Source organism: Balaenoptera acutorostrata, chromosome 4 (assembly GCF_949987535.1).
Source record: "Balaenoptera acutorostrata chromosome 4, mBalAcu1.1, whole genome shotgun sequence".
Taxonomy (NCBI): Eukaryota; Metazoa; Chordata; class Mammalia; order Artiodactyla; family Balaenopteridae; genus Balaenoptera; species Balaenoptera acutorostrata.
This window is the reverse complement of record NC_080067.1, coordinates 102,705,519-102,718,913: the sequence shown is the minus strand read 5'-3', so window position 1 is coordinate 102,718,913 and position 13,395 is coordinate 102,705,519. Positions and strand designations below refer to the sequence as shown.

The following is a 13,395-nucleotide window of genomic DNA, read 5'->3' as shown; positions in this document are numbered from 1 at the left end:
GTCCTTCCTCATCATTAACAAATTTATTCTGATTGCACACATGAACTAGTATGTACATATTTGTCTTTAGAAATAATCATTTAATGTACAAGCCTGCTATGATATTTTCATGGGAGTTTCTACCCCTAAAGCTTGATGTCTAGACCTCTACGTTAGGAACACTCGCCAGACAAGTGCATCAAATATCACCTGGTGAGGGTGAGAAGGAAAAGACTGGGTTTCTAAGTCCTTACATAGCTCAACAAGGTCTCAGATCCAACGATTCAGAGGTAAGGAGTTACAGGCAATGAAAACCTAAAGTAAAAGGAACATTGCTTTCACATCAATCACATTTCAGGCCAAAAGGCATTGAAGGAATGGCTGCTTTGTTGCCTCAGAAGGGTTTTCCAGGGTCTGCATAGTTTATTCCATCTTTCCCATTCTCTGTTGTTAACCTTTCACATCAGAGTTTTTGTTCTCCACCTCCCTGCTTGGACTGCAGGATTCAGACATTTCTTTGCATCCCAGGTCAACCTTGCCTTTAACAAGAACATAACTTTCTCCTTGCCCAAAATTCTTGGTTTGGCCTCAGCCCATTCCATCCAGGTCCCACCTCTTGAGACATGAGGCTGGGTCAGAGGACTAGGTCTCCCACAGATCTGGGAGGAAAACCTGGATAAAACTGGCGGCAGCAGCAGCTGCCACCCCAACCTGACCACCATGCAGAAAACTTGGCCCTTTCACCGTCACTTGCCCTCAGTACAGGGCTTCTCTCTGCTCTGTTCCTCCTACTGAACCAAATCTTTTGCAAATGTGGGCAAAACAGCAGTAGCAGGGAGAAGCCTAGGCCCTTAAAACTCTCCTCAAAGTGTCCTAAAACTCTCCTCAAAGTTCCCTGATGGTGGTGGTGAGTCTGGACGCTACCATCACTACCTAAAATTCTGAGATTAATAGTAGCACCAGGGAGCCACAGGAATGAACCAAAGCTGGTGCCTCGGTTGTGACTATATAGTGTTCCGAATTAATCCCATCTGGCTTCATATAATTATCTAAGCAGAAGTGCTGTTGGCATTATTTGAATCACAGATTTAGCTCTGGCTTCTGCTGGTAGCTCTAGAGCCCTTTCTTCAAAGCATGTAGCAATGCAAGCAGAAGGAATAATTTGCTTCTTATAGACATATGCCCTGGACAAGAGACATCTTCTGGGTGAGATACTACCAGAAACATAATCCATAACCACTAAAAAAATTCCTTTCTGTAAATAGCGCCAAATGCAATTTTAAAAACCTTATAAATCATGATAGTTTAAAAATGAATGGCACGCCATAGTTTACAAAGCATTTTCACCAATTTTCCCATCTGAAAGGAAAATAGGGAGTAAATGTCACAACTTCAAACTAAAAATAACAGAAGGAGAATTGGCTTTAACTGGGAAGAAGAAAGAGTTAAGATCCTCCCTCTCACCAAGAAATAACAGGGGAAATAAATAAGAAGACAAACAACTAACCTAAGACCAAACTTCAACATCAACTTTATATGTGCCCCTGTCAAGGGGACTACGATATGTAGTCCCAACATGCTTTGTGGTAGGATTCATCTGGGTTCAGGTATTTCTGGAATTCTGATTATACAGGCTTTTCAGAAACTTATACTGCTAGACAATTCACTCATGGGAAGAAAACGATTTGGTTTAAGCTATAGAATATGTTTTCAAGAACTGCTATGTTGTGATCATACCTGTCCCTTATAATCTTTACATTTCAGTTTCTGAAGAAAGAAAAGCAGGATTTTCACTTTATTTATATGCATCAGAGAAGTGCAGGAAAACATTTCCATGAAACTTACTGTGGTTGACAATCTGCTTAGTTGCAGCAATGTGTTTGATATGGGCTCTGGACACAAAGCAAACCCCCATAGTAGAAAATGACAACTGATGCTTTTGCCAAAGACTGCCAGTGGCTGGTGACCATGACCTGCCTAATCCTGAGTGCTTGTCTCTTAGTGGTGGTTCCCTGTGTATGTGTGTGTCCCACCAGAGTTATCTGGGTGGGTGGTCTATGAAATATTTGGAATTTATGGCCAACCTTGCCTACAGACAGGCAACTACTTTAAATGCCATTGCTTGCTGTTTGATTGTGGAGTGGTACCTGGTTAATTCTGCCCAGAATCAAATCAAACACTAATAATGCTATGAGATTCTGGTTACTATTAGTATAATTCATTATGTGCAAGGGTAAGACTTGCCAACACATAAAACATGTCCTTCAGAGCCAAGGTGAAAAGGGAATCATTCTTTGCCACTTCTTCAAAAAAGAAGAGGAAAGAAGAAAATGAGATACTATCCTGTGTAAGCCCATAGATAGCTTCTCTTTTCTGCTAACAGTTTTATTCTCTCTCCAGAGTTCTAATGTATGTCAAACCACTGCATAATATTTCTCAAATTTTTAAATGTCAATAAGAATTTCAAAACAAAACAATCTATTTTTGAAAAAGAAATCTTTTCTCATTGTGAAAATAATTATTCAAATGCCATACTAAGCCATTATACCTTCAATTTAGAAAATGTAAATACCCTTGGAAGAATAATACCATAATGTATTTGACATTATTTACACTTAGTATGAATGAAGGCTATTAGAATTGGCTTTTACTGGGAAGAAGAAGGAATTAAGACACTAACTCATCAAGGAAGAACAGAAGACTGAAAGTAAAGGAATAGAAAAAAATAACCCATGCAAATGAAAATGAAAAGAAAGCTGGGATAGCAATACTCATATCAGAAAAAACGGATTTTAAAATAAAGTCTGTAACAAAAGACAAAGATGACCATTATATAATGATAAAGGAGTCAATCCAAGAAGAGGATATAGCATTCATAAATATATGTGCATTTAATATAGGAGCAACTAAATATATAAAGCAAATATTAACAGACATAAAGGGAGAAATTGACAGTAATACAATAATAGTAGGATACTTGAATATACCACTTACATCAGTGGACAGATCAACCAAACAGAATATTAATAAGGAAACAGTGGCCTTAAATGACACATTACACCAGATGGTCTTAATAGATATCTGTAGAACATTCTATCAAATAAACAAACAAAAAACCCCAGCAGAATACACATTCCTTTCAAGTGCACATGGAATTTTCTCTAGGATAAATAACATGTTAGGCCACAAAACAAGTCTCAATAAATTTAGAAATTTTAAATTATTTATATTAAACAACTTTTCCAACAACAGTGTGAAACTAGAAATCAATTACAGGAAGAAAAATGGAAAAAACACAGACATGTAGAGACTAACAACATCTTACTAAGAAAAGAGTGAATCGACAAAGAAATGAAAGACGAAATCAAAAATTACCTTGAGGGCTTCCCTGGTGGTGCAGCGGTTGAGAATCTGCCTGCCAATGCAGGGGACACAGGTTCGAGCCCTGGTCTGGGAAGATCCCACATGCCACAGAGCGACCAGGCCCGTGAGCCACAATTGCTGAGCCTGCTCATCTGGAGCCTGTGCTCCGCAACGAGAGAGGCCGCGATAGTGAGAGGCCCGCGCACCGCGATGAAGAGTGGCCCCCGCTTGCCGCAACTAGAGAAAGCCCTCGCACGGAAACGAAGACCCAACACAGCCATAAATAAATAAATTAATTAATTAATAATAAAAAAATACCTTGAGATGAATGAAAATAGAAATGCAAAGTTCTAAAATCTATAGGACACAGCAAAAGCAGTTCTAAGAGGAAAGTTTATAGTGATACAGGCCTACCACAAGAAACAAGATAAATCTCAAATAAACAACCTAACTTTCCATCTGATAGACTTAGAAAAAGCCCAAAGTTTACAGAAGGAAGGAAATAATAAAGATCAGAGCAGAAATAAATAGAGACCAAAAAAAAAAAACACAATAGAAAAGATCAATGAACCTAAGCGCTGGTTTTTTTGAAAGTATAAACAAAATTGATAAACCTTCAGCCAGACTCACTAAGAAGAAAAGAGAGGCCAAATAAACAAAATTAGAGGTGAAAAAGAATGAAGTAATAGAAAAAGCCACAGGTACCGTGAAGTGGCTGGTCCATCATGGTATAGTTTAAGGCTGTCACCTAATGGAAAGGTTTATAGAGCAAATGTTCTCTCAATACTTAAAGCACAACCTGAATGTCATTACTTTCTTTTGATTAAATCTCCACTAAATGCTCCTGAAAATAGAATATACTACTGAAATATGGTTTGAGTACTTCAATATTCCAGGCTTGTACATAGCCATGCAGGTTGTGCTTGCATTAACAGCATCCTGAGCAACAAGACATGTAGGAAAACTGATAGTGACTGGTATTAAGGTGCTGTCACTCCTGTCCTTTCTGTGGTTACAGGACATGTGATTGGCAGCTGAGGTAAGCACATTCCAGTCACAAGGTGAGATGTACTGTATTTCATTCAGCAACTACTGAGAGGCCAAGAAGTAGGAATTCCTCTAGGGCAATCCCTGGAAACAGCTATGGAAGTAAAGGAGTGCTACAGTTATGTCTGCCCAGATTTACTAAAAGAATTTAACAAGTATGACACAGAGGGGCCAAGTAGATAAAACAGTATACTAGAATCAAGGCAATCTCAAAGAAAGAATTTTCCATTGACGTTGGTTACGACAGATCCTTGGAACCTGAAATCTTTTTTCATCCAGAATTTGCTAATCTAGAATTTACCTACTTAACAAGTAGTAAATGAAGTAATTCAGCATTATCTTATTGGTGTCAGAGTTCTCTCTACAAGGATACTGACCTCACTTAACTGGATGTGCAGAGACTTTGAGTGTCACTCTTATATTTTGAAAGAAAAAAATGACCAAGTAAAAAGTACATTTCAAAAAGTAGCTTCATACACAACAATGTGAATGTATTTAATGCCACTGATCTGTACACTTAAAAATGGCTAAAATGGTAAATTTCATGCTATATGTTACCACAATAAAAGACTTAAAAAATTTTTTTTAACTTTAAGAGGCCTCATGACACATGCCCTTACTCATTCATGGGCCAAGGAATTCCAGTAATTAGGAAATGCTACCCTCCACACTAAAAGAAAATTGGTTTTTGTTGCAAGTGTTTTAGAACTAAGAAGCTAGTACAGTTGACCTTTGAACAACAAGGGTTTGAACTGCGCAGGTCCACTTATATGTGGATTTTTTTTCAATAGTAAATACTACAGTTCTACACAATCTGTGGTTGATTTAATCCATAGATGTGCAACCACGTATATGGAGGAATCACATATACGGAGGAACTATGAAGGACTGACTATAACTTATACACGCATTTTTCACTGAGTGGAGGGTCCATGCCCCTAATCCCACATTGTTCAAGGGCCAACTGTCTATTGGATTAAGTTTAATTCCTTGGACTCTTTTTCTTGATAAAAAAAAAAAAAATTTTTTTTCTTTTCAAAATAAAAACAGCCTGTTGGATCTTTTTTTTTCTAAAAAAAAAGCAATGTTCACAACATTCAGGTATTACCACACCAGTTTCAGCCTCTGTTTATTGAAATTTCTTCCTGGTTCACATGTCTAAGCACATGCCACTGACCCAACCTGTGAGAGGCAGACACAAAGTGGTGTTGCAGGTGCAAACAGTTGTCTACTTTGACTGCTCTTCTAACTCCTCTCCTACGACAGAAATCACTGGCAATGCCAATTAAATCTCTATCAGCTGATTTTGGGGTGGTTCTAATGCACCTCTTTGTTCCCTCTTTCCCTTTGTTCTCTCTTCTCTTTTTCTTTTCTCTCTCTTTTTTACTTTATTTTATTTTTTTGGTGGGCTTTGTGTCTGGCTTCTCTCACTTAACAAGGTTTACCCACGTGTAGCATGTATCAGAACTTCATCCCTTTTCATGACCTTAGTCATTTCAGGCAGCTATAACAAAATACCATAGACTGGGTGACTTAAACAACATTTATTTCTCATTGTTCTGAAGCCTGTGAAGTCCACGAAAAAGGGGCTAGCAGATTGGAGATTTGGTTCTTGGTGAGGGCCCTTTTGCTGACTTGCAGATGGCCAACTTCTCACTGGATCCTCACATGGCAGAGAGAAGATGCTTTAATGTCTTTTCCTTTCCTCATAAGGATACCAATCCTATTATGTGGGCTCCACTCTCATGAGCCCATGTAAACCTAATTACCTTCCAAAGACCTCCTCTCTTCATATCATCACACTGGGGGTAATGGCTTCAATATTTGAGTTGCGGTGGGGGGAGTAGGGGAGACAGAAACATTCAGTCCATAACATGACCCAATAATATACCATTGTACAAACAATACTACATTTCATTGATTCATTCATTAGTTGACAAGCATTTGGGTTATTTCCACTTTTTGACTATTATGAATAATGCTGTTATGAACATTTGTGTACAAGTTTTTTGTGGCCACATGTTTCAATTCTCTTGAGTATATACCTAGGAGAGGAATTGCTAGTTCATATGGCAACTCCATGTTTAACCACTCAAGGAACTGCCAATCCGATTTCCCAAATGGCTGCATCATTTTACAATCCCATAAGCAATATACAAGGGTGCAATTTCTCCAAATCCTCACCAACACTTACTGTCTGTCTTTTTTATTATAACCATCCATCCTAGTGGGTGGGAAGTGGTATCTTGTGATTTTTGATTTGTATTTCCCTAATGTCTAATGATGTTGATCACCTTTTCTTGTGCTTATTGGTCATTTGTATATCTTCTTCAGAGAAATGTCTATTTGAACTCTTCATCCATTTTTAACTGGATTATTTGCCTTTTTTTATTGCGTATAAGAGCTCTTTATATTTTAGATACAAGTCCCTTATCAGATATATGATTTGCAAATATTTTTTCCCTTTTTGGATTGTCTTTTTATCTTCTTGATAGTGTCCTTTGAAGCACAAAAGTGTTTTTTTTTAATTTTGATGATAAATTGCTTTTTCTAAAAGTTTTTGGAGGTCTGGATCCAGAATAATGTTTTCCTAACACCTAATGAAAAGTTTCATAGAATTTTATAGCAGGTAGGAAGGTAATTCAGGTGTATAGTACAAGAAGAACAAGAGAGTTTAATTGATAATTAATTAAAGGGGAAAATATTTTGATGGGTAGAAAATTAAATTTCACATAGTTAATATATAAGAATAAAGGCTCTGTAATATATTTTTACTTCTTTTCATATGTGTAAATGCACATAAAGCAGATTGAAAGGAGTTATTTTATAAACATAAGCCAGAGGAAAAAAATCTATGCTTGCCCCTAACACTAAGTGAAACTGAAGGGAAAACAGAGTTGTTTACTCAGGTAAATATGTGAGGGATCTATAAATGATGAATAGCTTTATTAAAGAAGTTATTAACTTTATATACTGAACTACTGCCAATGACATTTTAATAAAAGTTGCTTTTGAAATAAACTTTTCTGGTTAATCTCTCCACTCTCTTTGGAATCTTTGGTAGGTAAAAAAATAAGCTAAATTCACACCTGAAAATTTTAACAGTTTATGCAGAGCATACAAAGTTAACAGCTTATAAATTCTCCTTACCTCAAGAAAGGAAATGGGCAGAAGTAACCATGAACCACTACTGTAGTCGCTCCTGCTAAAATACTTCTCCAGTGTACTTTTAGCTATTCATTTCCTTCTTTTTTCGAGTTATAACAGACATATAACATTATATTAGTTTCAGGTGTACACATAATGATTCAGTATTTGTATATATTGCTAAATGATCACCACAATGTCTAATTAATATCTATCACCACACATAGTTACAAAAAGTTGTTTTCTTGTGATGAGAACTTAAAATCTACTCTCAGCAATTTTCAAATGTACAGTATAGTATTATTAACTATAGTCACCATGCTATACATTGCCAGGACTTATTTATTTTATAACTGGAAGTTTGTGCCTTTTGACCATCTTCATTCATTTCACCCACCCTCCACCACCTTGCTTCTTCCACCCACCAATCCATTCTCTGTATCTATGAGTTCAGTTATAGATTTTTTTTAGATTCTACATATAAGTGAAATTATATGGTATTTGCTTTCCTCTGTCTGACTTATTTCACTTAGCATAATGCCCTTAAGGTTCATTTGTGTTGTCACAAATTGCAAGATTTCATTCCTATTTATGGCTGAATAATATATAAATCACATTTTCTTTATCCATTCATCCATTGATGGACACAGTTGTTTCCATGTCCTGGCTATTATAAATAATGCTACAATGAACATAAGGGTGCACATATATCTTTTCAAGCTAGTGTTTCGTTTTCATCAGATAAATACCCAGAAGTGAAATTGCTGGATCATACTGTAGTTCCATTTTTAATTTTTTGAGGAACCTCCATATTATTTTCCATATTGGCTGCTCCAATTTACATTCCTACCAACAGTGCACAAGGATTCCCTTTTATTCATGTTCTCACCAATACTTGTTATTTGTTGTCTTTTTGATAATAGCCATTCTGACAGGTGTGAGGTGATATCTCATTGTGGTTTTGATTTGCATTTCCCTGATGATGAGTGATGTCAAGCACTTTTTCATGTACCTGTTGTCCCTTTGTATGTCTTCTTTGGAAAAATGTGCATTCACATCCTCTGCCCATTTTTTGATCAGATTGTTTTTTTGCTATTGAGTTGTATGAGTTCTTTATATATTTTGGATATTAACCCCTTATCAGGTATATGATTTTCAAATATCTTCTCTCATTTGGTAAGTTGCCTTTTCATTTTGTTGATGGTTTCCTTTTTTGTGCAAAACCTCTCTGCTCTTTAATGATGATATTAAACACCAAGATGGCACAATTTATGGACAAATATTTTTCATAATAAAAAGTATCCTTGGGCTTCCCTGGTGGCGCAGTGGTTGAGAATCTGCCTGCCAATGCAGGGGACACGGGTTTGAGTCCTGGTCTGGGAAGATTCCACGTGCCGCGGAGCAGCTGGGCCCGTGAGCCACAACTACTGAGCCTGCGCATCTGGAGCCTGTGCTCCGCAACGAGAGGCCGCGATAGTGAGAGGCCCGCGCACCGCGATGAAGAGTGGCCCCCGCTTGCCGCAACTAGAGAAAGCCCTCGCACAGAAACGAAGACCCAACACAGCCAAAAAACAAATAAATTAATTAATTTTTTAAAAAAGTATCCTTTGTATTGCTCCATTGTTGCAATAATATGAAATTTAATTTTGAGAAAGATGCACTTAGGTTTTGGTGGTACTTCCAAGAAAACACTAGTTCTCAAAAAATTTTGTTATTTCTAGTTAGTCCCAGGAAAAATGCTGAAACATTAAATGAATCTAAATATTAAGGGCTCCATGTGAAGCTGCATGCTAAGCCTCAGCTCTTGTGAGGCTGTGTAACACCTTGATTTTAAACTTCTAGCCTCTGTAAGAGAATACATTTCTAGAGTTTTAAACCACCAAGTTTGTAGTACTTTGTTACAGCAGCCCTAGAGAAGAATACTCTAGCTAATAGTCTCCTCATTGTTCATGAAATACATCAACCTGTTTCCCACCTCCACACCTTTGCTTAACTAGTCCGTCACCCCAAATGTCATACCTTTCACCTTTCCACTTATCCTGCCTAGCCTTCGGGACCTCTCTCAGTCCTACTTATTCCAAGCAATTTTCTCCAGCTCTTCCTACCCACTTATGCTCTTAACTGTTCATCGCAATATATGTTATATACACTCTTCTCGTACTACTTAAGGTTCTATGTCTTGTTTCCCTAAACAAATTGAAAGTTCCATGAATGCAGATTCTTATGCTGCACTTATGTAACCTTGAACTTAGCAAGCACGAAGACATATTTAATTACTGCATAGCATCAGATAAACCAAGGTAATGGGCCTCACAGCTGTAGCACCACCGATATTAAAAACCAAATCTCAGTGACCTTGCTGCAGACTCCTCCCCAGATTCTACATCTCACAGGCTGAACTGCTATAACCCAGTTAGAATGGAATGAATGAGAGCCCAGGTCATTCCCCTGTTGTGCTGCTCAGGGCTAAAATTCCACCCAAAAAGCTATTACTGTCACTTTGTCGTTGTTTTGTGAAATAAAAAGGGGATCTACGAAAGGTTACCACAGCAAAGCTATAATTCCTACAGCATTATAGTAATAGTGATATCGAAGATCTTTGATGCATTTAGGTTGCAGAGGTCTGAGGTTGCTGAGCTTGATATTAATCAAAGAGAAGACTAATAGTAAAATAAAATGAATGAAACAGACCTCAAGAAAAATCTTCCAATCTTCCTTTGTGATGCAAGCATGAAGGAAACATTTTCTCAGAGTGGAATGGCTTTGAATGGATATTTGCAAATTATCTTTCTTTTCTTCCTTCTTTGTTCCCAGCCAATGGCTTTAGATAAACTCTGTTATCATCATATCTTCTTATGTACCTATTTTCAGGAGTCTCAGGTAAGAACCCATGACCCAACTCCTTGCAAAATGTAGGAAAGCTAACTGGCTGCAGGGAAGAACCTTGAATGCAGTTATGGACCAACTGTCAAAGATGCTGTTAGGACAAGGTACACACAAGACACTTCCTCCTCTGGCCTCTCTTGTTAATACAATATGAGTTATAATGGGACTAAGTGGGTGGAACTGGGAAGTTACATTATCAAGACAAAGTCTTCATGGAAGTTCCCCTCTCTGAGTCAGACTTGGGCCAGGACATTGCCTGCCTCCCATGGAATAGTGGAATCCACGTGATCAAAAAAATCTTAGGGATTCTCCAAGCCAAGAAGTCATTGCCTCCCCTAAATTATCCCAGAATCCAAAGGGGAATGGCCACTAGATCCTGATGAAACAACTCTTTAACCTACCACCAAGACTAGCTGAGCAAAGATTTCACATCCAGTCACCATGAGTCCCATGGAGAGGACTCCACAATTCATTAACCCTCTTCTGCTATCCTCCCCACCACGGGTCACAGCCACTGGAGCTATAGAACTGCCACAGTGAGAGTTTTCCCTCTCTTCTATTTTATACTTGGTTGGCATGAATTCCCAGAAAAACTGAGTCTCAAAAGACTCTCACAATTTCTCCCTCTGTCCCTCCCTCTCCTTCTCTCACTCTCACTCTCTCTCTGTGTCACACACACACACACACACACACACACACACATGCATGCATTTGAAGGGCTTGGTCTGGCTCATTATTTCCTTTTCCATAATTTCCATTCATTCAATAGGTTACCAAGTATCAAAAAAAAAAAAAAAACTCTTCTAAGACACTGGGAAAAAAGCTTTGGCCTCATGGTGTGTCAATGTCTATGATATGCAGGGCCCTCTTGCTCTGTCTGTGGGTATAGCACACACACGCACAGAGCTGGCTAGATGGCTGACAGGCACGAATGCCACCAGCCACCACCTTGCTGGGCCTTCAGCCCTTCACAGTGAATTGTCTCTCAGGGACCTACAGTCTTTCCTGAAGTCTGATCTCTATTGTCAACACTCCAGGTCTACAAATAATTTTGTACATTCTAGAATAGTGGTTCTCAACCTGGGTGCATGTTAGAATCACCTGGAAAATTTTATTTAAAAGGTGATGCCTGCCCATCCTAGAGATTCTGGTTTGATTGGCTGGGAATGGTCTAGGATCAGTGGATTAGACACCAGGAGGCTATGATGTATGGCCCAGGTCAAGAGAACCTGGGGAGGTGGGGAGGGGGTCAGTGTTCCAGCCTCTTTTTCCAAAAGGCCCACAATCTCTATGTAAATTCATATTTGCAAATAGATTTGGGAGGAAAGTGAGATGCAGACTAATTCCTCTCACCATAGGGATTTTAACCCTCTCTGCCCACCTATTACAACTATTTCCCTTTCAATTATAGCCAAAAGCAAATATAAAGAATTTTGTTGTAAACAACATTTTCTCCTTCCATTTACTGCCTCAGTAGGAAGATGTAACTGTTGGCATTGCATTATTATAATAAAGAGAGAAAATACACCATTCCAAGTGACATTAGAATGTGTTGATCATGCAATCTTGTCCTCTATTCACTCATTTTTACCTAAATTCACAGCAGGAAAAGGGGTCATAATTTTCCTATTTTGTGCAACTATAGGCTATTTTAATAAGAAGCAAGCATAGATAATTATCTGAAAGGTCTTCTATTATAAGAAGCAAATCACTTCTCCTAAAAATACTAGTAAATAACACCCTTATGTGACATATAGTCATAACCCTGCTCCAAGGGAGGACAAGGCCAATTTATCAGATTTTCATCTGCCTCATTAATTCTCCACTCCTTTCAGAGCCTGCAATTTAATTGCAGAGAGAAACTATAAATGACCCTGCAGAGTGCATGTGGAAGAATTAGCCATCATCTTTATTTATGAGTTATTCTAAACAAAGAAGCTAGCAAATATGAACACAGTCAATATCTCCCAGGCCACACCAACCGGGGGTAAAAATAAGGTCACATATGTTATAAACAGGAGTTGTTGATTTTGTTCTCCATCAACTCTGCCAAAACTCTGGTTCCCTCAAAATAACTCTCAAAGAATTCTGGGAGTCTTAAGGGGCTACAGGAACTAAGGCTTGTATTTGTTATGGATGTCTGCCCTTTTCCTCTGTCCTGCTCAAGCTCACTAAAGTGAAAGTGTCTCAGACGTAGAGAACAAACGTATGGACACCAAGGGGGGAAAGCGGGGATGGGATGAATTGGGAGACTGGGATTGACATATATACACTAATACGTATGAAATAGATAACTAATGAGAACCTGCTGTATAGCACAGGGAACTCCACTTCGCTGCGCAGTAGAAACTAACACAACATTGTAAAACAACTATACCCAATAAAAAATAAATTAACTAAATAAATAAATAAAGTGAAAGTGTCTGCTTTGGAGGACTCCAGAGTTGTGAGCTACACCATCACCACCTTAATGCCTGGAGTGGCTGCTATTACACAGCCAATGCTGCCTGACAGAGTCTATACCCGTGGAAGTTTCTCTTTTGACTCTTTCTTGGAGTCACCTTATCTTAGGACTTAAGTGTGACTCCATGACTCTGAGCTGGAGAACTATATGGATGAAAGGCATTTGCTCTGTTTAAGATCATCCCTCCTCTCTGGCTTTGCACCATTCTCCCAGAATCAAGCATTTTTGTCTTCATTTTCTCCTATGAAATTTATTATTGGAGACTCTTCAGTTTACCTATTCACCCCTCCCCGCCCCTAGTCCTCCAGATGTATTCATTCATTCATTCACTCAACAGTTAGGCACTGTTGAGGATACAACGATGGGCTGGACAGGTACAGTCTTCTCCTCATAGACCAAGTGCCATAAGCAGGTTCTCTGGTGGGGAAGTTGAGGATGCTGTGAGCACGCAAAGGACAGGCGCTTCCTCCCATATGTGTGTAGTCAAGGAATGGTTCTCAGAGGAAAGA

The 13,395-nt window shown here is 38.4% G+C and overlaps 1 pseudogene; it reads left to right on the top strand.

Moving 5' to 3' along the window:
* Positions 1-4,093: 4,093 nt before the first annotated feature.
* On the top strand, positions 4,094-4,878 carry LOC103018490 (actin-related protein 3-like; annotated as a pseudogene).
* The last annotated feature ends 8,517 nt before the right edge of the window (positions 4,879-13,395 follow it).